The sequence below is a fragment of the Zootoca vivipara genome, chromosome 1, assembly GCF_965207765.1.
Source record: "Zootoca vivipara chromosome 1, rZooViv2.hap1.1, whole genome shotgun sequence".
Classification (NCBI taxonomy): Eukaryota; Metazoa; Chordata; class Lepidosauria; order Squamata; family Lacertidae; genus Zootoca; species Zootoca vivipara.
The window spans coordinates 65,209,073-65,236,393 of NC_142582.1; positions in this window are offsets into that span (position 1 = coordinate 65,209,073).

Here is a 27,321-nt window from a genome sequence, read left to right on the forward strand (position 1 = left end):
CAAAACCAGCTTTCCCATTGTCACAGTGGTTTTGTGCAACCATTGATGTGGTAGAGCAACTATGCATGTGGAACACTGCCACTTAATGGAAATGGAATGCTTTAAGAAATTGCATGCATAAAAAAGTATCTAGGTGTTTAAATCTCTGGTCAAATGAGACAATTTATAATGCTAACAAACTTAATTCCAGAACAAGCCGTATCACAATTGGACCTGCCACCCAACTCCAAGTAGCTGTCCCTCATGATTCATTATGATCCAGCCTGCTTGACACGTGGACACAGTAGGGTGAGTGAGTCGGGAGAAGGGAGATAACAGAGATAAATCTAAATTCATTCTGGAAGCAGTCACACTCAATGACATATTCACTGACTTCTTCAACAGCTCATTTGATAATGTTCTTTCTGCACTATTCATTTTTCTGAAAGATGAAAGCTGGCTGAAGATCTCATCTGCTCACTGATGCAGGAAGAGGATTTGAAATTAACACAAAATAAAAAGAGAGAGAGAGAGAGAGCAGGGGGAGGGGGAGGGGGCAAAGCAAGCACTTTCTGATTAACAGTGTCTTGGTCCTGACTTGGAAGGCTAAGAATCCTACTTATCAGGTCACCTTTAATTAGATATGCATTATAACTCCATAGCGGAATAGCTGCGCCTGGCAGAATTGTGTTTGGGAAGTGGGGAAGCGCATTCATCATGATAATTAATTGCAGGAAGAACAGAAACATTGTTTTCCATCTTGGTCTGTGCTAGGACGTATATGTGTATATGTTTTTGATTAATGTGCTCCGAAAGCCTTAATCGAGGAGGTTAACAATGCAATTACATGAAAATTGTACAATGTATCAGTAATTGTGGGCACTTACCATTGTAGAAAGAGAAGGATGGTGGCATTATTAAACGATGGACCAGTCAGAATGATGCACTTCAGTATATGGAAGCAAGAGGCCATGGCTCCCTATGTCCCTGAGTGGCCAGAAGTTCAGAGTAGCCTTCACAGTGCCTGCTTTGTTTGGTGGTGATATGGCTGCAGACTGATGCTGCATTTGTGCGAACCAGTTGATGCATGGGTGTATAAATCAAAACGACATTGCAGAGAGTGCAGAACCAAATGTACAAGCAGTGCCAGCTCAAAAGCAATCTCAGCACCACAGAATCTACATCTTTGATCACTAAATGCTGGCCATTCACTTCTCTTAGCATTCAGCCAGTCCAGGCAAAGCTGGTTTCAATGTCACTTTTCAAGGTGGGTGGAGCTTCCCAGATAACTCTTAAGGGACAATAACAAAAGGCAGCCCCAAGTGCCAATTAATCAAGAACTGGCAGAACCTCCTCTGTTACCAAGGCCTAAAGGGACTGTGGTTATGTGGTTCTGCAGGCAGAAGGTCCCGGGTTTAGCTGCTTACATCTCCTGTTAGAAGTATGAAGGTTTCAGGTGAGATGGAGAACTGCCATCAGAACAACCAAACCTAGGCTATATTGACAACGATTGCTTATTGCATTTATGTCTCATCTCCAAGAAGCTCAAGGAAGCATACATGGTTCTCCCCTTCCCCTTTATCCTTACAACCGTCTTGCGAGGCAGCAGGTAGGATGGGCCGAGACCTAGGGACTAGCCCATGAACACTCATTCAACTTCTTGGTGAGATGAGGATTTCAGCCTGAGACCTTCTCAATCCTAGTCCAACATCACACCCTGCTGACTCTCCATGATGGAATAAGGCAGCTTCTTATATTCCTAGGTTCTAAAAAGCTGCCCTCTTTTGAGTCATCAGAATGGCATGCCTCAAACAGAAGAAGAACTATCTCTCCAGTGGTACCTGCTTGGGCTTGGGCTTCCATTAAAGCAGGGAATGGAAAACCTCTTGTTCTTCAGGTATGTTGGACTATAACTTCCATTACACCCCTTTTATTAGCCATGCTGCTTAAAGAATCTTATACCAGGCATTCATTTATAATATTAAGTAAGGAAAACCCACATAACTGCAACTATATGGTTCTCATGGGAGCACAGGCTCTAAACACAATGCAAAAATATTTGTTGGCTTGTTTATTATTGCAGAGTCTCCAAGGGTCCCTATTTTCCAGAGACTGTCCCGGATTTACAGAAGCTGTCCTGATTTCTGATTTGATTCCAGGATATCCCAGTTTTCCTTAGGACATCCCTATTTTCATCGTTGAGATGTTAGAGTAGGGAGTCCTCCTTTTTTCAGCCAGAACTTGCCAGAACACGCCCTTGCCATTATAACAGAACAAGAGAGGTGTTCGGGGTGAGTTCTCCAAGACAAATAGCACTGGAGTCCCTATTTTCATCAGAGAAATGTTGGAGGGTATGTTATTGCAAGAATTGTTTCCCTGCTCCTCAGCTAAAATGGCTTCCTGAGTGGCCTACGTAAGATCAATAACAAACAAGAACATGCTTACCCCAAGTTTTACAAGCCAAAAGGCAACTAGTATTCACTCAGGTCCTGTGCTAGGTTTGGAATAAGAGTGTGTGTGTGGCACAAGGGCACGTATATTCAAAGGATCATGGGGGGCTCTGGAGACAATACACCATTCCCATGCAGGGACAGCAAAAACATTGAGATTAATAGGCCTAGGCACATTGTGCTGTGCAGGGAACTGCAGCCTTTGAATCCTGATGTTCACGGACCTATCTGCTGCACAGGTATAAAAGTCTCAACAGATTTCCTTCAAGCATATCAAGTTTTACTTGTCCATGCACTAGATTGCACTGTTCCAGCTTTTGTATTCTCTTCCTAGATAAGGCAGGAAACCATGTCTTGCATAGCTCAATTGTACAGATGCCACTGCTGTGGAAACTACCCTTCATGTGCCAATAATAAAGACATTCCACTGATGTACAGGAAGTAGCATTACTTTTTAATTTTTTTCATTAAAAATCTAATATGAATACCTGAAACACTGCTTCAATGCATAATGTATTTCCCTACCAAGACAGTCAAGATATTCCCTTTCCTCCTCAGCTTGCTCAACTACTGTTAAGTTATTTTCATGAAGTTGACAGCTTATTGTTTGAGAAGTACAAAAGAACATTTTGTAGCTGAAGCCAGCACACACACGCAAACACACACACACAGAGAAAACACTCTTCTTTCTGCTTTTAAAACTGAAATGAGGACCATGTCATTCTGTTCAAATATGCTCGAAGCCCCTGAAACAAACTGGACATCCTGAAAAAGTGACTTTTACCATTCGCTAGGCTGCATTCAGGAAGGGATAAACAATTTACTTCTCGGAAAATGTTGATAAGGAAAATTAACTGTGGAAAGGAGCATGGTTCAGAGGTAAGATCATCTGCCTTGCGTATAGGTTCTGTCCCTGGTGTCTCCTGGTAGGATTGGGAAAAGCTCCACCCTCAAACCCTGGAGAGCAGTTGCGAAGCTATGTAGATAGTCCTAAACTAGATGGGCCTGTGGTCTGATGCTGTACAAGGGGCCAGATTCAACTAAGCCAGTGCACTATATAAAATTGCACAGGCAGTAAAACTTGGCTTGGTTAGAAAGTGATAAAAGTTCCTAAATTATTAGTTTAGGAACTCAAGAACTAGAATTCTCAGTAGTGGCAAGCTCCCCCCCCCCCGGTGGAACGCCCTTCCATCAGATGTCAAGGAAATAAGCAGCTATCCTATTTCTAAAAGACATCTGAAGGCAGCCCTGTTTAGGGAAGCTTTTAATATTTAACGCTGTATTGTTTTAATACTCAATTGGGAGCCGCCCAGAGTGGCTGGGAAGACTCAGCCAGATGGGCGGGGTACAAATAATAAATTATTATTATTATTATTATTGGCTGGTGAGAGCCATGTGGTCTGAGCTGGAGCAACCACCTCAAACCTCTTCACAAGTTGAGCTTCTCAGGTAGACTGTGAGAAGAGTAGGCCCCTAGTTCCTCCCTAGGGGAAGTGGACATAGCTAAGCCTGGCAGAACAGCTTACTCTATGGTATTAACCCCTCCATGCATTAATTAGCTTCAAGCACGTTGGTTTTGCGTGTGAAGATCCCCAAAACCACCGCCAAATAAATACACAATAGACACAGAAATTTAGTTTAAAGTTTTTGGCAATAATTTGGCCACAACTTTATTGAATTACAGCATGTGAGTGGTTGCCCAGGCATTGGTTCCTGACTACCTGGCCCTGCACCGTGGCAGGACAGGACTGACAACTGGATGCACCAGAGGTCAGTAAGGGAAAACATCCGGGAGCACGGAGTTGAGTGCAGGCTCCAGTTCACCCCATATGTTCCCAGGGACTCTGGCGTGGCCCTAACCCCTGAAAGGGGATTGGAGAAAAGCAAGGTGAGTCCCTGGATTCCTTTAACAGAATTCCCTAGCAGCAGCAATGGAGAGGCAGGCACAGCCAACCACTTACCCTCCGAAAACATTGAACCAATGCCTAACTGCCAACCTTACAAAGTTGTGACGATTTGCTACACGCTAGGCAAAAACCAAATGGCAACAGCCAAATGGCAAAATTCCTACCGGGCCCCTGCTCCAAAACAGACAACCCCTAGACAGGCATAGCAAGGCCAAAGAACAGCCCTAAATATAGGGTGGGAGGGCGGGTGATCCGATGCACGTCGCAAGAAAGAGAAAGCTCCTAGCGATGTGCAGCAGCTTAAAAAGCCCCTCAGTAGCCAATAGACGACCCAACAGGCCAAATTTCTGCCCCAGCAACAGAGGGGCACCCAATGGGGAGTTGTGGCTATCCAAACGGTCCCACCCTACAACAGGGAGGCAGTTTAGGTGATCTCACCACAACACGTGCTCTCCATGATGGAGAACACGATATATGAGTTTGGTTATACCACAAGAGCCCTGTACATGTCCATCCTTGTGCCCATAGAGTCCCTTTGTATGTTGGCTAAATACGATGAAGGTGGGAGGGGTACGGCTACAGTGTGCATCATCTGAACCCCATTTTACTGTTCAAAACACTTCACGTTCATTATTTCAGAAATCCTTATTAAAGCCTATTAAGGTAGGGCAGGAGTATCATCATCATAATTCTTGTAACACAGGTAGCTCATTCCCCACCAGGCCCGGCTCTAAGGCAAGGTGCCCGCCAGACAGTCGCGGTGGGAAACGGGGTGGGGGCGCCAGAGCAATCTTCGCACCACGGCGCCAGGGTGCCTGATATGCTTAAGACAGCCCTGTTCCCCACCCCTGTTCTGGTGGCCAGCACTCTGCAGCCTTTGTGGGTGCCCACATTTCCTGGAAACACCCATTGTGTCCTTAGCAGGGTTTTCTTACAAATTAAAATCAATAGAATGCAAGCACAATCTGAAGGGCAGTATCCAACTAACTCATCTCTCAATGCAAGGATTTCTGCTGGTGCAACAGAACTTTCCTTCCCTCCCTTCTCCCTCTGTGCCCTCCTCACCCTCCCCAAATCTGCTTCAGGGGGTTGGGGGAACCGCCAGGACAGATTTTGGGTGTGCATGTGGGACAGAATGGGGAGGAAATTTCTGTTGTGCAAGCGGAAATCCTTGTGCTGACTAGAAGTTACTAAGCACTACTTTGAATACTTCCCGAAGTCTTTTTTATGAAGAAATTATTCACCGCCCTGAGAAGGAGGCAGAGAAATTGAAGCCTCTTTCAGAGGGGAATAAAGGTTTTGGGAAACTGAAGGTCAGATTTCAGCAAAGCACTCATTCATACCGCTTACTATTCTTCACAATGGCAAGGGGCAATTTACCTCAGAATCATGTCCCCAGCCCTCCCTTAGGTGTGGATCATTTCCCATTCCTCCTTTCAGATTCTATTAGGAAGTGTTTACAGTCAGAGACAAATCCAAAGCATGGAGTTATCCAAACCAGTTTAACCCATTTGCAACAGAGAGCACAACTTCATTAATACTTCGAGCACTTTAAATCAATATTTAGACATTTAATAATTGTGCTCATTTTACTTGAATATATTAGTGAAGCTGCGTGGAACTATTAGAACTCCCTCTGATTAACATACTTGAATCAGCAAAAGGTGGCAATTAAATAAAAATCTACTTGCTTCTTGGTCTACCATAAAAATTTACATAATTTAGCAATTATTTTATCATTTTGAATATATATTAAGAGTGGGTTTTGAACATTTTAATTGTGGCCTATATTCTGCCTAGTTTAATGCTGGGTGACTTTGGAATATGCTTGGAGTCAAAATGTGTTTTGGAGTCAAAAAATGTATTTCTGGCGGTTTCAAAATTGTAAACTTTGAATCATTTATCTGCGAAAGGTAGCCATAAAACAGCGATTATATGATCATCCACTCATTAAAACGTATTTTAAAATCACATTATAATTTTTAAGCTTTGTAGAAGCAGAATATTTATTTCTAAATATATATCTATTGCTGGAGTAGCATTGTAGAATAAGATTTCTTGCTGCAAACAGCTTTACATTTCCTTCCCCCCCCCCCACAATATACATATATAGATAAAAGCAGAGTCATATGAACTTTTGCTCAGAACGTATTTATCCACTGTGCTCAATGGAGCTTTACTTCTAGGAAATTGTTCATAGGTTGGTAATCTTAGGTCGGTTAGAATCCCTTAGCAGTTGTAAGGGAACTTAATGCTCATCAACTCTAACCCTCTGCTCCAGTGCTCTATTAGGGTAACTGGGGAACCACCAACCTCAGTCTCTAGTCCTCCTCAGAGAACCAGTGTGGTGTAGTGGTTAAGAGCAGTAGACTCGTAATCTGGTGAACCGGGTTCGCGTCTCTGCTCCTCCCCATGCAGCTGCTGGGTGACCTTGGGCTAGTCACACTTCTCTGAAGTCTCTCAGCCCCACTCACCTCACAGAGTGTTTGTTGTGGGGGAGGAAGGGAAAGGAGAATGTTTGCCGCTTTGAGACTCCTTCGGGTAGTGATAAAGCGGGATAGCAAATCCAAACTCTTCTTCTACTCTCTTCTTCTTCTCACCTGCCTGTCTTCTTACAACTAGTCCAGAGGGTGGCCCTGGTGGTCAGCTTCTTCCTTCTCCTTAATCTCAATGTTGCCCTTGTAGGGCAACATTGCAGAAAGCGTCAAAAGTAGAATTAGTCACCTCCGTCTGGCATAGGCTCCGGCTCCACCTACTGTTGGCCTCCTTGCCTTCTCCTCCACAAGTCCAAATGGGCATCAGCCACTCTGGCCTGTTAAGTGTAGGATGCAAATAATGTCTAGACTCCAATTCACCATCAAACAACTCAGATTATGTAAGTGTCCTTTAATTGCACATTCGTGGTGATTTGTAGTCAAGATGCTATCAGGGTGTTTTCACAATACCTCACTTTTGACACTGTCCGTGCCTGCACTGCAAACACTGGGGTGCTCACACTGCTTTGCTTCCAATCAGTGCATATCTGTAACTTCCTGCTAAAATTCCATGACTTCTTATACCACCAATACCCTGGGGTGTCTGGCTTTTATTGTCCTGCTATAGCCCCTTCTGACAGCAATAAAAACTCAGGACTCAATACCTAAAGGACCACCTTGCCCTATATGAACCTGCCCAGACCTTGAGCTCATCTTCTGAGACTCTTTCCTGCGTGCCACCTCTGAGGGTGGCCTGGAGCTTGTTGAAGAGAGAATGGGTCTTATCTGTTGCAGAATGGACCTTACCTATTCGCAGAATGCTCTCTCCAGTGAGGTCCATCTGGCACCAGACTTGGCATCTTTCTGGCACCATGAAAAGAGAGTGTAATATATATATATTTTATTGAAATCTTTATTGCATATTAAAATTCCAAAGAAAATACAGAAAAGAAAATACATATAACAAATACATACTATACCGCAGTTCAAAAAATTACAATTAACATTACTAAACTGACTTAAAAATCTGAGTGCTCCGGACCTTGAATAAAAAAGGAATCGGAAAAAGAAAGAAAGAAAAAAAAAGAAAACAAAAGGAAGGTAAAGAAAAGGAAGCGAGACGAACGAGGGAAAATATCTGAGGTAAGTCAATATGGGGGAGGGGGGGAGGGAATGGGGTGGGATAGGAGGGAGGAGGGAAAAAAGAGGGGAGAAGGTAAGTAGACAGAGAAAGAATTGGTAAAGACAGTTAACAAAAACAATACAGAATAAAATTTTGACTTCCAAACACTTATAACCGGTTTCATTTCGTAATTAATTTCAACTAAGCTTCTCCTTCTCTTTATACTTTAAACTATTTTTTTCATCTTCCCATTTCCTTATTTCTTATCAACTTGTGCCCCTTAATCTAAACATATCACCAACTTTGTGCTTATCTTTTGTTTATAAAAATAATCTTCCACATATTTCCACTCTTCTTTTATTTTTTGTTTAGGTATCTTTCTAATCAAAGCGGTCTAATCAAAGTGCTGATTGCCCAAAACTGGAAAGGAGATATGATTCCAACCATACAGGAGTGGTATATAAAACTAGCCGAATATATGACCCTAGCGAAATTAACCGCTTTGAAAAGAGAGTGTAATATGATACTGTCTTGTTAAATCTGTTATTATGTTTGTGATTTTAATATTGTAGTGGCCATTTTAAAAAACAACAACAACGTGGCTGTAAATTGCTTTGGAACTTTTGAAGTGGAAAACCCTACCTAAATTTAATAAACCTAACCTAACACTGTTCAGGTTAGAAAAGATTGCTGCAGACTATATGATGCTCATCACAGAACCTTATTAGGCAGAATGACCATATGCCCTACTTTACAGAGGAAAGCCATATTATCAAAAGGCTGCCAGAGGACAGTTTTCTATTTGAAGGACTGTCCAATCCTAGCCTGGTTCACAGAACCATCAGAAAGGATAACTGTGGGTGGGCAACTTCAAGTTAACACCTAGACAGTAGACTGAGCAGGCACACAAATTGCCTGGAAGCAGTCTTTCCTGCTATGGTATGTACTGGATTTCTATGCAAATTATAGTAATTAAATTCGCATCTATACATATAAATTAACATATGAAAATTTTCTGCAACTTGGTGCCATCATTTTGGGGGGTGATATGTAAGCAGCCACCCTTTTATTAGGACCCCCAATACACACACACACACACACACACACACACACACTATAAAGTCCGTTGCTGGTACTATAAAACTATATGGGCATTTCTGTGTTCTGAAAAGTTGTAACATCAAGAGGCTGGGGCTGACCTTGGCATGTTCCTTGTGCTATATATTAGAGCTTTTGCATAGCATTTCTAAGGTGGAAGCATCTCAGCTTCAAAAAAATGTTCTGTAAAGATATACAGTATGCATGATGAGACAGAGGCCCACTTTGTAGCTACAGCTCCAGGAAATTAAACCATTTGAAACATAATTTAATTTCATTGGAAAGAAATATACCATCAGACTTTTGCAGGATTTGTTATCACAGATAAAAAAAAGTTTAAAAAATGTTGGGCTGTAATGAAACCTGTTATATCACAGGTTGAAGTCTCTAAATATGAATTTGCTGTTATTTATTTAAGATGCAAAGCCTTTGCATATGCATCAAAGTCCTGAGCTCTGTAAAACTGTGCCGGTTGAGATGGAACTCTTGAAGTTGGGCTGTTTATAAATAAACAATTTCAACACAGTGTTCACAGCCAGGAAGCAGTGACTAAAACTGGTCAGAGACCTCTGGCAGCTATTATGGTTAAGCATTTACTCAAATATTTAACAGTTGCTCCCAGTTGCCAAAGGCAAGGAAAGCGGGGTGGGAATGAGAAAGATTCTCCCCCTTGCCATCTCTTAATACTAGGATCAAATGAAATAGATTAGCAGAAGTTTCGGGACAAAATGAAGTTCACCTTCAGGGAGCTCATAATTAACATACAGAGTTAGTAATTTAAGATACAGTGAAGTCATTAGTCACTTTCCATGCCACAGAAATAGCTCCCACAAAGTAGTCAGAGTTGGTCACTTCCTGTTCAACAGTTGACATCATGCTTTGTCCAGATTCAGAAGATCAAGGATACTCAAAGCTCCAAGAGATGGTTTGAAGCAAGGCCATCAAGATAAATGACTGTAACAGTGCAATCCCATATATGTCTACTCAAAAGTAAATGTAATTGTTTTCATTGGAGCTTATCCTGAGTTAGCCCATTAGTCCATCTAGTTTAGTCTTGTCTACACTGACTGGCAGCTGTCCTCCAGGGTATCAGATAGCGGTCTTTCCCAGTCATACCTGGAGACGCCAAGGGCTAAACCTGGGACCTTCTTTGCGTAAGTCACTGAGCTACAGAGTTTCACTATTTGTTCATATATTACTTATTTCAAAATTAAATCATATACACATTCATAGTTGGGTCTTCTGTAGAAAACATAACAGCAGCCTAGATGTTTTCTAAAAAGGAGTAAAACCCCTGGTAGTTCAATCTGTCGACAACTATTAGCAATGATTGTTAAATGGAAACTCCATGTTCATAAGTAGCATGAGCCTAAGCACTAAAGTTATTGTCCTCGTACTTGCCCGTGAGGCAACGGGTGGAATTCAATGTCACCTGACCCCCTCCCTCCAGAGTTACTTTTGGGGAACACATGGAGGAGAGACTGGAAAGCCCCATAGCACAGGCAGAAGCACAAGCAGAAGGACTTCCGCTGATGTGGGTTTGTTAGGTGAGTACTGCCCCTTGTGAGAAAGGGTGGGAACGTCAGGAACACAATGGCCAGGTCTATGTACAGCTTGCCCTTTGAGCAAACTAGAGAGTTTAAGTTGTCACTCAGGTCTGGTCATGGCCAACATACCCTCCAGCACTTTGAAGTCAAAATCTTGGACTCCAGCTTCCTGGATGCCATCTTCCCATTTTTTTTATCATGAGAGCACAGCAGCCATTTTGGTTGCCATGATATCATGGGATTTTATGGTGTGGTTTCTGCCCCCTCCTCAAAAAGTGCTTTTTCAGGAATAGCACCCAAAAACCTGCATTTTGGGGCGCTGCACGACATTGCCTCGAAAAAGCAAGGTCTCAGCAATCAAAGTGGTCACCGTGCTCCCATGAAAAAAGCGGTATGTCCCAGCTTTTGGGGGGCACTGGTGGATGTGATAGGCTAAGGCAGGCATCCCCAAACTGCGGCCCTCCAGATGTTTTGGCCTACAACTCCCATGATCCCTAGCTAACAGGACCAGTGGTTGGGGAAGATGGGAATTGTAGTCCAAAACATCTGGAGGGCCGAAGTTTGGGGATGCCTGGGCTAAGGACAGGAAATGATAACACACCAAGGCAAGGGCAAAGCCTGCTGCTGTCAACTGACTACCTTGAGTGTAGAGTAGCCAGCAGAAGCAGGGATCTAGCCTTAGGGTGAAGATGGAAAAAGAAATTCCACCCAAATGGTGACCACAGGAAAGGAACTCAGTAGATTGTGATGATAACTTGGCATATAGGATAGAGAGGGGGGAGAGAGAGAGACTTCATTAGCTTAGCCTGAAACAGGAAGAATTAAAGTCTCTCCCAAGCTGTGATAAAGGAAGTACAGACTGCAAAGGGAATACGAAAATGCCTTGTGAAATTAAACAGTGCTTCTCTCCCCCACCATCACCAACGCCCATATCCTTGACAAGAGAGGAAGTCAATGAAAATGATAGACTGATGTTCAAGGAACATAACTTGATTATTCTAGCAGCCGTGAAAAAAGAAAATGTTGCAAATAATTTATCAGGATACTGGAGAATAAAAAAAAGTGTAAAAGAAAAGCCCATGACAATATATGCTGTATATTTTGGCATGATAAGTCACTTTGGATAGCAGATAATTTATCCAGCTGTGCGATACATCTCATTAAGGAAGCAACCAGGAAAAGTAACTTCTGATTTGCAGCGTGAAGCTCCATCTATCAAAGAACACCCCCCTCCCTGGTTTCCTGTAACCTAGGAGGCTTCTTTGGAGACACCTTGTAAAACGGTGTATTACTCTGCACTACAAAACACATTGTTAACTGAACAACAGGATCATTCAGAGTGCACTTTAATCAATGCAACAAAGAGGGACACTTTTTTATTTTTTGCAAGGTGGGGGAGAGCACTGCATGATCAGGTGTGTGCATTTAATGTGTTTTGTCAGATAAGATCAAGATGTTGACACGATCCTGCCTTTTCAATGCCTCATTAATATGATGGATTGGAAAGTGTTGCACAATAGCAAAATGAGATGCAATAAACCAATAGCATGGGGTTTTGATGAGACATGAGATGGGGTGTGTGTGTGTGGGAGAGATATTGATTACATAGAAATAGAATACCTTATGCATGAAATGCATGATTTCTTTTCAAGGTCAACACTCTTGCCCAATGCAGCACAGCAATTTGGGGGGAGACAAATTTAAGTAATCACTTTACATGTGCATGCATTTCTACTTTGGATCACCTGATGGCAGATAGTTCTGGATAGCCATGAGTGCAGCAACAGGCTTACTGATTTCTGCTATGCTCGGGATACACCATGACCCAGTCTTATGCATTGCAGTTGTGGGGATTTCCCATCTTATTTTATTAGTAAATAATGTTTGTGGTGTGTTTCCCCATTGCTCTCTGGGCTTTTCCAATGTCAATTGTGGAAAAACATTCCCAGTCTGGGGATCAACTCCCACTTTTCTAACCTATTTTCACAGAGTTGTGCATGGAGCTATCCTATTGAGACAGACTTGTCTACATGACCATGCTTGTGGTTTGCCCTGTGGATTTAGATATTACCTGGAGAAACCTCAGATTCCTCAGAGCTTATTGATGATCCTCGATGAGAAGATCCAAAATGGCAAAGAGTAACCATTCATAAAATAAAAAGTTCTCACCACTATTCCACTCCCTCTGCAGTCTGTAGAGGAGTATTGCATGTGTTCAAGGGTATAAACTCAAGTGTGGTCAATGCCCTCCTTGAACTGGATGTCCTAGACTAGACGCGGGTGCCGCTGTGTTCTAAACCATTGAACTTCTTGGGCTTGCCGATCAGAAGGTCGATGGTTTGAATCTCCATGACGGGGTGAGCTCCCGTTGCTCTGTCCCAGCTCCTGCCAACCTAGCAGTTTGAAAGCATGTCAAAGTGCAAGTAGATAAATAGGTTCAGGGCCATCTTAAGCAGGTCGGGCGCCCGGGCGCCGTGGTGCGCAGATTGCTCCGGCGCCCCCACCCCGCCCCGTTTCTTCCCGCGGCTGGTGGGCGGGCGGAGTGCACAGCGTGGTTTCCGTGCGGCTTTGCCACGCAGCACCCCCCCTGCCGACCCACGCCACCCAGCCTACCCCTAGAGCCAGCCCTGAATAAACGACGTTTCCGTGTGCTCTAGTTTCCTCCACGGTGTTCTTTTGCACCAGAAGCGGTTTAGTCATGCTAGTCACATGACTCGGAAAGCTGTTTGCAGAAATGCCAGCTCCCTCGGCCTGAAAACGAATTGAGTGCCGCAACCCCATAGTCGCCTTTGATTGGACTTAACTGTCCAGGGATCCTTTACCTTTTACCTTACCTAGACTAGAATAACATGTCCAAAACCTTCTTCAGCATAATCAGGCTCCTAGTACATACCATCTTCAGTTGAACTGAAGGCATATGAGAGCATATGTCCTGCAGGTACATTTGAGAAGTTTGATCTTGGGAGGAAGTGGTATATATAAAGCACACAAATTCGACACAAATCACATATTGATTTGAACGAACTAGTCAGGGTTTTTTTTGGGGGGGGGGAGGCTGCAGCCTTCTAGTACGGATTAAAAGCATGCCCCATATTTAATTAAATGTGATTTTTCAAAATGCAGCTTGGGCATATGCTTGATGGTGCATTAAAGATGCTTTATTCAAAATACATATCCCAAAGAAGTATATTTGGAAAGCGATGACACTACTCCTTACACAGTGTCAACTCTCTTGCTCCATAGACATTCCAGCAAGTCTAGAAACAATTTTATAGCCCTGGACTAACTGAGACACCCTATGGCTGCCTTGTCAAAGGGGCTTCAGCAATGAAAAGCTCGTACATCATAACATTTGCTGCTAGTCACATGCCTAATGTTGGCGGATTGCATTTCTCTTCTCTGACTCAGTTACACACTGAGAACAAAATACTTGAAACAAATAAGACTTCCAGCTCCTCATTTTGTGCATATGGCGTACAGCTTTGCTTCCTTATATGGCTTGCTTTTTGTTACAGATCAAGCTTTGCAGGGAAAGTGCAATTGAAGCTTCCATTATGTTCAAAAAAATCAAGACTTCCAGTTATGAAACATAGAACATATAATTAACTTTATTGAGCAGAACAAAGCATTTTATAAAAACTCACTCAAACTGAATTAATATAAGGATACTTAGCATAATGTGTATAGTTTAAATTACTGCCTACTAATCATCAGGCAGTTGAGTGGTAAAGTTGTTAGACTTTCAATTTGCAAACAGTATCAAAGAAAAGCCCTGCTTTACTTGTTGATGATTTAATAGCAGATAGCACTGACTGGTCTGTCTGGCATCATTTTTGACCGAATGATATGCTTCTCTATCCTGTAGAATCACAGAATTGTAGATCCAGTCCGGTATTCTGAGTGCAAACAAACATCCAAACCCGGGGTGAATATCCAGCAGCTTTGCCAAAATCCTAACAGTGCTGGATTCAATTTTCAATAATTTTTGTAATCTATGCCCATCGGGCACAGGCTTTTCTCTGTGCTGTGTTATCAGAAACTACCAAGGCTATTTCTGTGAGTGCAGCAGAATTCTTGTTACTCCTGACAGGTAAATGCATTGTAAAAGGTAGGTCAAGCTGAAGGGAGAGGGATTGACAATTTTTATTTTTATTTCATGATTTGTCAGGATCAGAATTTGAATACAGACCATACATTCATAATGCTATACTCCAGACTACTGACCTATTAGGATGATGTTACAGAGGCCTCTTGGCCATAGTCTGGAGGCAATGCATGTGAACAAGGATAATTATTAATGCAACCCTACACCTACTCACCTGTAAGTAACTTCCATCAAATTTAATTGGACTTACTACCAAATAGACATGTATAGGATTGTGGTGGAAGTGTTGTGAACCACACTGCAGATGATTATCGATCCATTTTATTGAAACTGCAACTGAAATAAACACTGGTAGTGACACATGCTGATTTTTGTCTCATGAGGTTATTTGGAAGAGTTGTACTTCTGCTACATAGCCTTTTGCATGAGTGCATTTTAGCTGCTGTATCTCTAGTACTTTTTAAATTGTTGATGGAGCGAAGATTATTATGAGTTATTTGCATTGGAGCAAAACGAGGTTGAGTAGGGATGGATTTCCCAATTGTAGTGATGGATCGCAGATGGATCATGGAAAATATGTCTATTTTATTGGATTTTTTGGCCTTTAAAAATAAATAATGTATATGAACACACACACCCTAAAAAATCCCATGCAATGTTCACAGAATTGTTTAACTTTAAAACATGGAGTCACGGCTGTCTGTTGCAATGTGCTGCTCACACATTTTAAGCAGCAGACAATGAGCACAGTTGCAATTCTTTTGTTGTTGTGGCAGTCATGGGGCAATGAATGTTCCATGTTATTTTGCTTGTTACATTTATGTAAGGAGCAATTTACATGGAGAACATTACTGTATCTGTCATGTTCCATCCAGAAGCACTGATGCAGAACCGCTTGGAGACAGGCCGCAAAGCACTATTGATGCCCATGGCAGAAGAGAGTCAGATACCATGAAATGCTAATGGCGTTAACGACAGAATTCCTCACTTTACCTCAGTAGGAAGAGAGTGTTTAGAAGGATGGCTTGTTAATAATGGGAGAGAGAATTCAGTGCTCTGAAATGGTGAGAGTGGTTATGGTAGCAATCAATGACCTGTCTTTAGAAAGGTCTAAAGGTTTAGAGTAAAAGGTAAAGGTAAAGGGACCCCTGACCATTAGGTCCAGTCGTGACCGACTCTGGGGTTGCGCGCTCATCTCGCATTATTGGCCGAGGGAGCCAGCGTATAGCTTCCAGGTCATGTGGCCAGCATGACAAAGCCGCTTCTGGCAAACCAGAGCAGCACATGGAAACGCTGTTTACCTTCCCGCTGTAGCGGTTCCTATTTATCTACTTGCATTTTGACGTGCTTTCGAACTGCTAGGTTGGCAGGAGCTGGGACCAAGCAACGGGAGCTCACCCCGTCACAGGGATTCGAACCGCCGACCTTCTGATCAGCAAGCCCTAGGCTCTGTGTTTAACCACAGCGCCACCTGGGTCCCTAAAGGTTTAGAGTACCAAAGGTCAAATGGTTTAGGCTACCGTAGGGTTAGGGTAGACAACATGGTGCCCTCCAGATGTTGTTGGACTATAACTCCCATCACCCCCATTCAGTGCACCTAATGGTAAACATAGGTGGGAGACACCATGTTGACTACCTCTGGGCTAGACTGTCAAGGAGAAGGGCTCTATTATTATTATTTATTAAATAATCCTTAGAACACAGGGCAGTTCACAACGTAAAGATTCAAAATGAGAACACAAAATACATGATAAAGAACAAGAAGAACAAAACAAACCAATAACCCCCTACTCCCACAAACACATATAAAAGGCCATAGAATGTTAATCAGCCAAAGGCCTGGTTATAGGGAAATGTTTTCACCTGATGCTTAAAGAGATGTAATGAAGGTGCCAGGCAAGCCTCCCTGGGAAGAGCATGCCACAAATGGGGAGCCATTGAAGAAAAGGTCTGTTCTCCTCTTGCCACCTTCTGGACCTCTCGTGAAGGGGGCACATGAAGAAGGGCCTCAGAGGATGACCACAGGATCTGGTTTGAATCATATGGGGAGAGGCAGTCATTGAGGTATTATGTTCCTGAGCCGTATAAGGCTTTATAGGTCAAAAACAGCACTTTTAATTGGGTCCAGAAGCTAATTGGCAGACAGTACATTCGGGCCAGGATCAGTGTAATATGCTCAAACCATCTCACCCCAATGAGCAACTTGGCTGCCAAATTCTGCACCACCTGAAGCTTCCAAACCGTCTTCACAGGCAGCCTCACGTATGTGTTGAGGTAATCTAACCTAGAGGTTACCAGAGCATAGACAACAGAAGTTAGCCTATCCCTGTCCAGATACGGGGGCAGCTGGGCCATCAGCCGAAGCTGATGGAAGGCACTCTTTGCCATTGAGGCTAACAGAACCTCAAGTGACAGCAATGGATCCAGAAGTTTCCCCAAGCTGCACCACCCACTCCTTCAGAGGGCGTGTAACCCTTTTCTGAAAGTTCCTGAGCTATGAATTCCTTACTGATATGTGCAACAGAAACTGCCACCTCCCCAAGAAGAAGTAGGGTTACATGGAAAAATACTCTTCCCTGAGAAATGGCTCTTGTGAAACCAGAACTTGAACATCCCTTTCTTGATAATATAGGCAAGACAAGGAGCTTGTGCCAAGAACTTGACTGATTACTTTAAATCATGGGCGTACCCAGCGAAGGGCAGGGGGGCAGCTGCCTCCCCTAGAAGCAAATTTTTTTGCCGTATTTTACGAACCATAACCCACACTTTTCCCCTCCGAAAACTGAAGGGGAAAAGTCGCTGCGGGTTGTGGAAATCGGGCTGTTTTCGCCCCCTCCGCGGCTGCAGCCAGCAACAGGAATGTGGGAGGGGGGAAGGAGCAGCCTGAGCTGGGGGGGGGCAGACGGGAGCTCCATTCTTCCTTCCATCCTTCCTTCCCCCTCTTTCTTTCTTCCTGTTTCTCTCTCTCTCCCTCCCTCCCTCCCTTCTCTCTCTCCTTCCTTCCTTCCTTCCTTCCTTCCTTCCTTCCTTCCTTCCTTCCTTCCTTCCTTCTCTCTCTCACCAACCCAGCCCTCCCTTCCTTCTCTCTCTTCCCTCCCTCCCTCCTTCCTTCCCTCTCTCTTCCCTTCTCTTGCCCTCCCCCTAGTTTTGATCCTGGGTACGCCCCTGCTTTAAATCTATTCTATTAGTCACTATGGCTATGCTCTGCCTGTATAGTCAGAGGCATTAATGTTTATGAATACCAATGTTGGAAACAAGAGGGGAGAGGGCTCTTGTTTCTGGGGACTGCTTGAGAGTTTCCTACAGGCATCTGGGTGGCCACTGTGAGAACAGGGGAGAGCATTGTTTTGTCTAAGTGTTATTATTAATTAATAATAAATTAATAAAGACGGATAATGCTGGGCTAGATGAGCCATTGGCTTCATCCCCCAGACTCTAATGTTATTACGTGGCCTTCCAGATGTTGCTGCGCTGCAGCTGCCATCATTGGCCACAGCCACATTTTGGTTCTGAAGCTGGAATGCTGCCTCAACAAAACAGCCTTGAGAAAAATCATTGTTCTGTATGACTGGCCTTCTGTTTTGGGTTGTATTTTATTTTTATTTTTAGTTTTTAATTTACTTTTTCTTTTCTTTTTTGAATGGGCAAGTTTTGATGGCAAAATCAAAACCCATGAAACTTCTGCTCAGTCAAGATCCAAACAGCTTCCGGCCATTTGTGAAAACCCTAAAGCTCAGCATTGCTTTTTGTTTGTTTGTTTTTTGTTTACTAGGAATGAGACAATAATTCTTCAATGTATTCCACTGGTTATCAATCAAGGGTATGTAGGGAGACTGATGTAATAATTAGCTCAACATAAACAGCGCTCGGTGGTGGTTGGTTTTTTTGCTAGTCTTCCACTAACATTCTATATTTTATTACATTTGTTCAACGGCTAGCTCATGGGGGCCTGATCCCCCAGCTGAGACCTCTAGACACTAATGCAATTAAAGCAGAGTAGAGGAAGGAGGGGGGCTTTAATGTTTACACATCAAAGGGGAAATGAACTTCCAAGCCTAACTGAATCAAAAAATACAAGTCTTCTGTGGATCCTGTCCTTTCAGGTAATTGCCTCCTGCATTCCACAAAGACTTTGAATAAAATAAACAATTCTGCATTTAATATCAACATCTGCCTGGATATTTGTGACACATTAGTATGTTGTAAACTTATGTCTTTTCTGGCATACATTCTCAGCTGATTACCATATTTCCATGTTATTTCTGTGAGGATTTCAGTTCCTCTTTTATATTCTCACATTGTCTTTCTCACTATAAACATATATCTTGATCTATTTAATTATTCCATTGTCAAATATCATATACAGTAGCTGCCCCTTGTAAACTTCGGGGATTGTGCTTAACCCATGTATATTTTCAAGAAGAGACCACTATAGCTTGGATATATATTCCTTTTCCTCTGAAAAAAGAAATTGTGGTTTTAACCACTAATCACCACTAATGGAAGATGCACTTTGCTATTCCTGACTACAATGACATGAAAAATTTCCAAGGGAAGTCAATATTAGATCAATTTAAGAAAGGCACTCAGGAGGGTGTAAAAGGCACCCAACAGGGTTTTATTGTGTAGTACTTTAAGTACCATGGTTGACCAGGGAGCATTTAAAGCTATTTTCCTTTGACCTATGAAGACTTTTAAGTGGAGAAAGAGAACTTTGCAACAGGTACAGTCTTTCTACATTAATTTTCTGATGCACCGTATCATTCCAGAGGACATCAGGACAAATGTTTAAAGTTAATGGAGGGCATGCTGTGGTGATGTGTATCACACTGGAAAGAAGCAGCCGAGGGATGGCACTTCCTAGAAATTACAGCAGTTAGGCAGATATATTCCACCTAGGTCTTATACAACCATAGAACATTCACAAGAGCGTGCAGAAATAGTCAGGGCAAACTTCAGAGACTAGCATCTATACAGAAGATAGGCCCTTTCATCTAATTGCAAAGTTTCCCTTCACTAAAAAACAACTTTTTAAATATTTGCTTTGATGAACTCTGGAAAGACACAGTGCACGAGAAATGTGTATTTCTGTCTCCTCTTACTTATTTAGTATCTGACTTCACATTATATCATATGGACTGTGGGAAGGTGACTGGTCCTGGCAGTTTATTGTCTGGTTTGGGAAAACTGTTTGGTGGGGAAATATAAAACCCCTTCCAGTAGTGACTGGCGTGGTCGGTCAGAGCTGGCTTCCCAACATTGGCAGTGCTGCAGTTCGCCTAGCCAAGGCTGGGCTGGGAGAAGGCGGTTGTGTGTGGTTATTAGGGCATCACAGATGAACTCCGGCCAGTGTGTCTGCACAACCCCAACCCTGGGACCACTCTTCCCTGCCCCATCCAAATGCGCAGCAGGAAAGTGGCTGCTCCTGCCCTCTCCAAGTGTGCTTGATGCAAGTTAAGTAACTATGTGAGGGAGGAAAGTGGGGACAAGTGCCCCACCTCCACGCCTGCCCTGTGACTCCTTTGGCCATGCTCTACATGTTGGCTGGGCAAACTTCTGAACCAGAGTGTCTGCTGTACTCATAGAAGCTTCCTGCAGATTTTAGATCCTGGTTTTTCCACTTCACAAGTTATGACAGTGATAGGAGACTAACATGCTGGTCCATGCTACCCTCCCTAAGTCTCATTAAAAGAACTATAAAGTGCTTGATCTGACAGTTCAGCAACTTCAATCCTAAGAAAAACTCAACAACTGTGGTTGGCCCTCATGCACGTTCACTTCATCAAATGTGGCACTCTTTGAAAAGTGTGGATACTCCTGGATTAGCCTGTTGGAAGGAAATAGAGAGACAGAGCCTCAAGCACAAGAATGAAGGTCTCTTGGCCTAGTGCATTTCAAAAAATACTTCTTCCTCAGGGGTGCTTAGATGCCTTCAGGTTTAGTGCTACATGAACACCCTCTGGAATATATGACTCACCCATCGTCCCTTTCCTCATCTCTTCTAGAGCATCTCCAAGGAGAATAGAAGCATTTACTTCCCTTTGCAAATAGCTACAATGTTTTTGCAATAGTGTTTTGCAGTGTGATCATATGCATATCTATTCAGAAAGAAGCCCAACCAATTAAATAGTACAGTCGTAGCATGGAAGTCGAATGGAATCTGTTCCAGAAGTCCGTTCAACTTCCAAAACATTCAGCGGCTTCTGATTGGCCTCAGGAGGAGGAGTTTGGATTTGATATCCTGCTTTATCACTACCCGAAGGAGTCTCAAAGCGGCTAACATTCTCCTTTCCCTTCCTCCCCCACAACAAACACTCTGTGAGGTGAGGGGGGCTGAGAGACTTCAGAGAAGTGTGACTAGCCCAAGGTCACCCAGCAGCTGCATGTGGAGGAGCTCCTGCAGCCAATTGGAAGCCACAGAATCCCTGTTGGATGTTAGGGTTCCAAAGAACGTTCCCCAACCAGAACACACTCTTCCAGGTTTGCGGCGTTCGGGAGCCAAAACGGCTGAGTACCAAGGAGTTCGGGATCCAAGGTACAACTGTACTTGCATGTAAATGTGTATGAGATTATAGCCTAAGAATATTCATGGTCTTTGCACTAATATTCCCACATAGTAGATGTAGATCTTCATTGTTAATCTTGACTTTTCTTTCTTCCTCAAAACAGGATTTGTAAGACACTTTAAAGAGGATTTTTGTTCAGATTTTGCCCTGCCCTTCAAACCCTATTTAAATCAAACAAATATTGTTTCTTTATATTGATTTTCCTCTTATAATAATTCTGCCCTGCTGTGCTCTCCTGGCTGCTTCTGAGTAGGTGCCATAAGCTCCAAAGGTTTGCAGACAATATTAATTTCTCCCTCGGGGACGTTTGATTTGCATTAAGAGGAACAATGCTTACTTAGCTTTCTCTGGGGCTCTAAGTAAATGGTAGCATTTATGGCAGTGCATAGGATTGAAGAACAAACAAATGATGCCATCAGCTCAGTTTTTAAGTAGATCCACCTGTGCTGCAATGTCCACATAAGGGACAATGGCCTGTTAACAGCAGCAATAAGCCCATTCATTCCGTTGGCCGAGTGCATTCAGAAGAACATATTTTAAATAGGAGCAGTATCAATAATTGCAGGTCAGGCATCACAAATCTGGTGTGGCAACAGGGCTCCCTCCATTAGCATGTCAGCACAGGTTGTTATTCATTAGCATATTTCATCGAGGGAAAGAAGGAAGGGATGTAGACTGGCTCCATTGATTCTATGTGTTGCTGCTGTGGGTAAATTATTTCATTGGATAGATAAATGAAGGCTTTTTTCCTTGGGAGTTAAGTTCCATTGAGCTCCTTGGGACTGGATTCTGAGCCGATAGGCATAGGATGGTGCTGTCTCTGTCTGATAAATCCATGATATGGGGGTCTATGGATAAACAAATACCCTCCAGCCAGTATAGCTTTTGAACAGCTTTTAAACAGAACAACCTGCTAAACTGAACAAAATGTGTTCCTTGCAGCCACTCTCATTGAAACCCAATGGATGGGCAAATGATTTAGCTGCAGCCAGATAAATTGTGGGCCTCCTGCTGCATTATGACCTCTTAAAAGGTCAGCAACAAACAGCAATTCTCTGACATCTGTTTTGATGATGCATTTCTTCCTTTTAGGCCACCTTATGCTTAGGTAAATTTCTCAAATGACTGAGATGGAGCATGCCTAGAGCTCTTGGGGTGTTGGGGATGATAAGGTAAAGAAGAACGAGTCAGAAATTAGAAGGAAGATGCTGTGCAAATGCACAGAAGGCTTGGGAAAGTTGAAGGTGTCACTCACATTGCAATGAGCTTTGGATTCAGCAGAAATAGACCTTACTGTGGTTAAACCACTGAGCCTAGGGCTTGCTGATCAGAAGGTCGGCGGTTCGAATCCCTGTGATGGGGTGAGCTCCCGTTGCTTGGTCCCAGCTCCTGCCAACCTAGCAGTTCGAAAGCATGTCAAAATGCAAGTAGATAAATAGGAACCGCTACAGCGGGAAGGTAAACAGCGTTTCCATGTGCTGCTCTGGTTTGCCAGAAGCGGCTTTGTCATGCTGGCCACATGACCTGGAAGCTATACGCTGGCTCCCTCGGCCAATAATGTGAGATGAGCGCGCAACCCCAGAGTCGGTCACAACTGGACCTAATGGTCAGGGGTCCCTTTACCTTTACCTTTAACCTTCATTGTGGGGTAAGATAACACCCTACCAAACCAGTTCTGGGTCCTCTTGCATATGCAGAGGATATGGGAGTGGGTAAATGCTGACTACAAATAATTTCTGGCTCATGATCCAAGTCAGTATTTGTGTGTTCTGGTGCATTTCAATTTGCATCTACTTCTGAAATTAAATCAATGAAGATTTCCCCCCTCTTTACAAACACCTTCTTGCTGTTTTTGGAAGTTAAGCTATTTTTGCATGGCTTGAGTGTGAAGGATTTCCAGCTAATATATGGCAGCATAGCATTCCAGAGATATTTGTTATTCCCTTAATGCTCCAACAGAAAATCTCTTTTAAAGGCCTACACTAAGCACATGACATAACTATCACATGTTTAATGCAGGCAAAAGGCTTGAAGAGTACTTTTGGGGAAAACCTACAACTCTCCATTTTATGCACATATTTCCATTTAAAGGAAATCTTATTATACACTCAAGGAGGCTAGACAAGCAATGAAAATGCACCAGCCGACATTATGCATCAATCGTACAAATTATTAAATTTTTTATTTAAAATCATCTCCTCCAACAACCTCAGGAGGGACTAAGCTTTCTGTGGTAAGTGTTTGATTTTGGTTTTTTTTCCTTCAAAATATTATTCCTATTCAAACTAACTTCCGAATTTTTCTTCTTCTAAAAATTATAAGGAAAAGTATGATCCAAATAATGTGAGAAAAACTGAGGGACCCTCTTCCTTAAATGCAGTTGAGAGGTCAAATGGAAGCTGAAGAAGAACCAAGAAACAGTCTAAATTTTTATATTTTCACAAACTTGAGAAAAATCCTGAATAATCTTTATTGATCCTGAACTTGAAGCTTCTGGTCCATGGGAGTGGGAGTGGGGACTACTTGTTGTGTTCCCCAAGGTGATCCCAGTGATTGGCTGGAGACTTATGGAGTAAGGTGTCTTAAGGTGTCTTGGGCCTAAGTTGCTCAGGACTTTGTAAACTAATGGAATCTTGAACCTAGCCTAGTAGTAGATGGGAACCCATTTCTCCAGTCTTCTGCTGCCTTCCTGACTGCCCACCTAGGAACATAGGATGCTGCCCCTAAACTGACTCAGACCATTGGTCCATCTTCTTTTCCAAATCTACCTGGAGATGTCAGAGATTTTATCTGGGATCTTCGGCATGCAAAGCAGATGCTCTACCACTAAGCTATGACCCTTCCTCCTTTCCTGACTGGAAGAAGAAGAGGAGGAGTTTGGATTTGATATCCTGCTTTATCACTACCCGAAGGAGTCTCAAAGCAGCTCACAATCTCCTTTCCCTTCCTCCTCCACAACAAGGTAGAGGTGAGTGAGGCTGAGAGACTTCAGAGAAGTGTGACTAGCCCAAGGTCACCCAGAAGCTGCATGTGTAGGAGCAGGGAATCGAACCCAGTTCACCAGATTACGAGTCTACTGCTCTTAACCACTTATTCCTCGTGGAAGGAGTTACCTGATGATGCCTTCCCCCTGGGTTTTCACTGAAGTGCAGGTACCCAGGAAGGGTACAGCATGCAAACCACAGGTGATTTATAGAATGAAAGAAAACTCACAAACGCCCCATGACCTCCTTAAAGGCCAGTTATTTAAATGCAACCCTAACCCTGTGCCTATGAACATTTCATCATAACCCTTTGCTCTGCCAATAAACATTTCACCAATGTCCTCTCTCTCATTTGAAAGGTTTTGAATGCAATTTCTTTTCCTCGATGCTTTTTTCTTTCTACAGTCCTACAGAATCAGTGAAAGTCCACCCTGATTTGTACCTGCATTCATTTGCAAATATACTGGGGGCTCATGCTGCTTCCACCAATTTGTCGAATCTTTAGTGAGTTCAGCAAAAGCAGCCAGATAGGGCTGACAACCACGGCTTGCTGACAACCACGGTTGTTGAAAAAACTAAATAATTCAGAACGATCTCCATCATGAATTGATTGAGCATGAAAATTATTGCGAGCAAAAGGTGTTTTGTGAGGGGAGGGAGTATAATATGCATTGATTTAAAAAAAAAAACCCAAAAGTTCTTTGTCATTCATTTTTTCCTCACCTTTAGCCCAAAGCTTTGTCTTCAGGCTTAGAGTGAGATTCATCCTCCTGCAGGTAAGTCTGCTGAAAATTCTAGCCTGGGGGTATACTTTTTTGCTTTGTATTTAATGCTGTTTGAAGCTGCTTGAGTGAAACTTGTGAAATCCCCAGTATCACAGGAGAGGTTTGTGTTTTCCACTTAACCCCTGAGTTCTAACTGGTGCTCACAAATTGTCTGAAAGACCTGCTGTATGTATCTGTTCCCACATGCTAGAGAAGATCAACCGTGGTAGACCTGATGTACTCTCAGTTGCAAGCCATCCTTCACTCTGAGTATCTCTTTGGCCATATATAGAAAACTCAAAACTATGACCGACTTTTGTGGAAATTTAAGTCCGTTCAAGGAACTATTTTTTCACACTTACTGTCAGGAGGAAAGAATCAAGCAGCTGTTAATGTCAAAGAGACGAGTGAGAATTGCAAGGCAGGTTGGATTTTTAGCAGAGGGGCTTTTGGGAGTGGGGAAGGGGTTTTTTTCACAGACAAGACTAAGAGAGGGTCATCAACAATCAAGAAACGAACGCGATAGCTACATTCACCAAACGCTAAACCTGGAAGTTAATATATATTTTAGCACTCATAAAACAAATGTATTTTCCAAGATTACTCCGCGCGCTGAATCTACTTGGCATTCTCTACAGCGTCTTTGCTGCTGTAAGATTCGCATCATATAGCTTTTGGCAGTCCCAGCAGAGTAAGCTCTTTCCACTAACAAAATACAAAATGCAAAATTAATAAAAGGACCCTTTGAAACTGACAAATGTGCCTGAGGCAAACTATCTGCCCAGCAGCTGGTTAAATTTTAATCAGTTATTTTTTTCCTTCCCCCAAGTCCTGTATATCTTTTGTATAGAGCTCCCTTGCTTGAGTGTGGCCAAAGTTTGTTTTTTTAAAAAAACATTGGTGGGTGAATCCCAATGTCTCCCCCCCCCACTCCTTTCTCTTATCTCTCCCTTCATTACGTACATGAGCTGAGAGCTATTATGATTACGATTCAAAACTAAACTACAACTTCAGACTACACAGAAGCAGCACAATTACTTATTACTTATTTGTTTCAACTTGAAGAAGGGGGCAAGTCCTTTTGTCCTGGCAGAGCCTTCTGGTGCCTGCTTGGCCCTCCCTGTCATCTGTTCTCCCACAAACAGGTTTACCTGGCAGCAGCATATGGAACTGGAAAACTTACCTCCATGTTTGAAATCCAGATCCAGAGACACTACCTCGGAGCATCCAGTGTCACTATGTCAGACTTTCTGGCTCATTCGTGGGCAATGCTACATGGCAGGGAAGTTTCCAGACCCAAACACTGCTACCAGGTAAACCTGTCAGTCAAGGAGGGCCCAGCCAGTGGTAGTGCCCTCAAGTATAGTACTCTTGGAGAGGGGCCCTAAACTTGAAGAGGCAGGACTTTAGAGATAAAGTAGAAAGGTAGGGGATAAATAAGAAGGCATTGTTTTCCATTCCACCCTGTATTTGTCACACGCAGCATTGTTTCCATTCTGCTGCAGTTCATTTCCCACCAAAAACGGTGAAATTTGTCTCGCTTTTCACTGTGACTTAATGACATAAGTTACATTGTCATTATGTTATTCTACCCCATTCATTTCCTGTGCAAAGGAAACACAAGGCAAATGGGGGTAAGTAATCAATTACATATCATTTGCAGACTGAAAGCAATATCAAGGGTGAATACCTAATCACTGAATTGATTTCTTCCAGTAGCACCTTAGAGACCAACTAAGTTTGTCATAGGTATGAGCTTTCGTGTGCAAAGCTCATACCTATGACAAACTTAGTTGGTCTCTAAGGTGCTACTGGAACGAATTTTTTTATTTTTTGTTTCGACTACGTCAGACCAACACGGCTACCTACCTGTGAATTGATTTCTGTTTGACATGGGGCAAACAAGCAAACATTGGCAACTTCTGCTCCCATTTCTGTTTTTGTTGAAATTCTCTGACATCCCTAGGTATAATTATTTAAAATAAAACAATAAGAGTCACCTTCTTAGTTCTTTGCACTGTGCCTATGTTTCTACTGGCTCCTTTGGAAGAAAGGGCAGGTTAGAAATTTAATAAATAATTTCTGACATGACTTCCTTATTACAGAAATTTCCCAGCAACTTTTTAACATCAGCATCATCCTCTTATAACCTGCTCTGTCTCACAATTTAGACACATTAGAGCATTCATAAAGACATACTTGAAACTTGAACACTTTCCGAATGAGCAATGGAACCTGATCTATAAGAAGAAGAAAAGCATTTTCTGAGTGTCATTTCTTTGTTGCAATGAAATAGAATTTTTTAAAATTGTTATCAAGTCAAT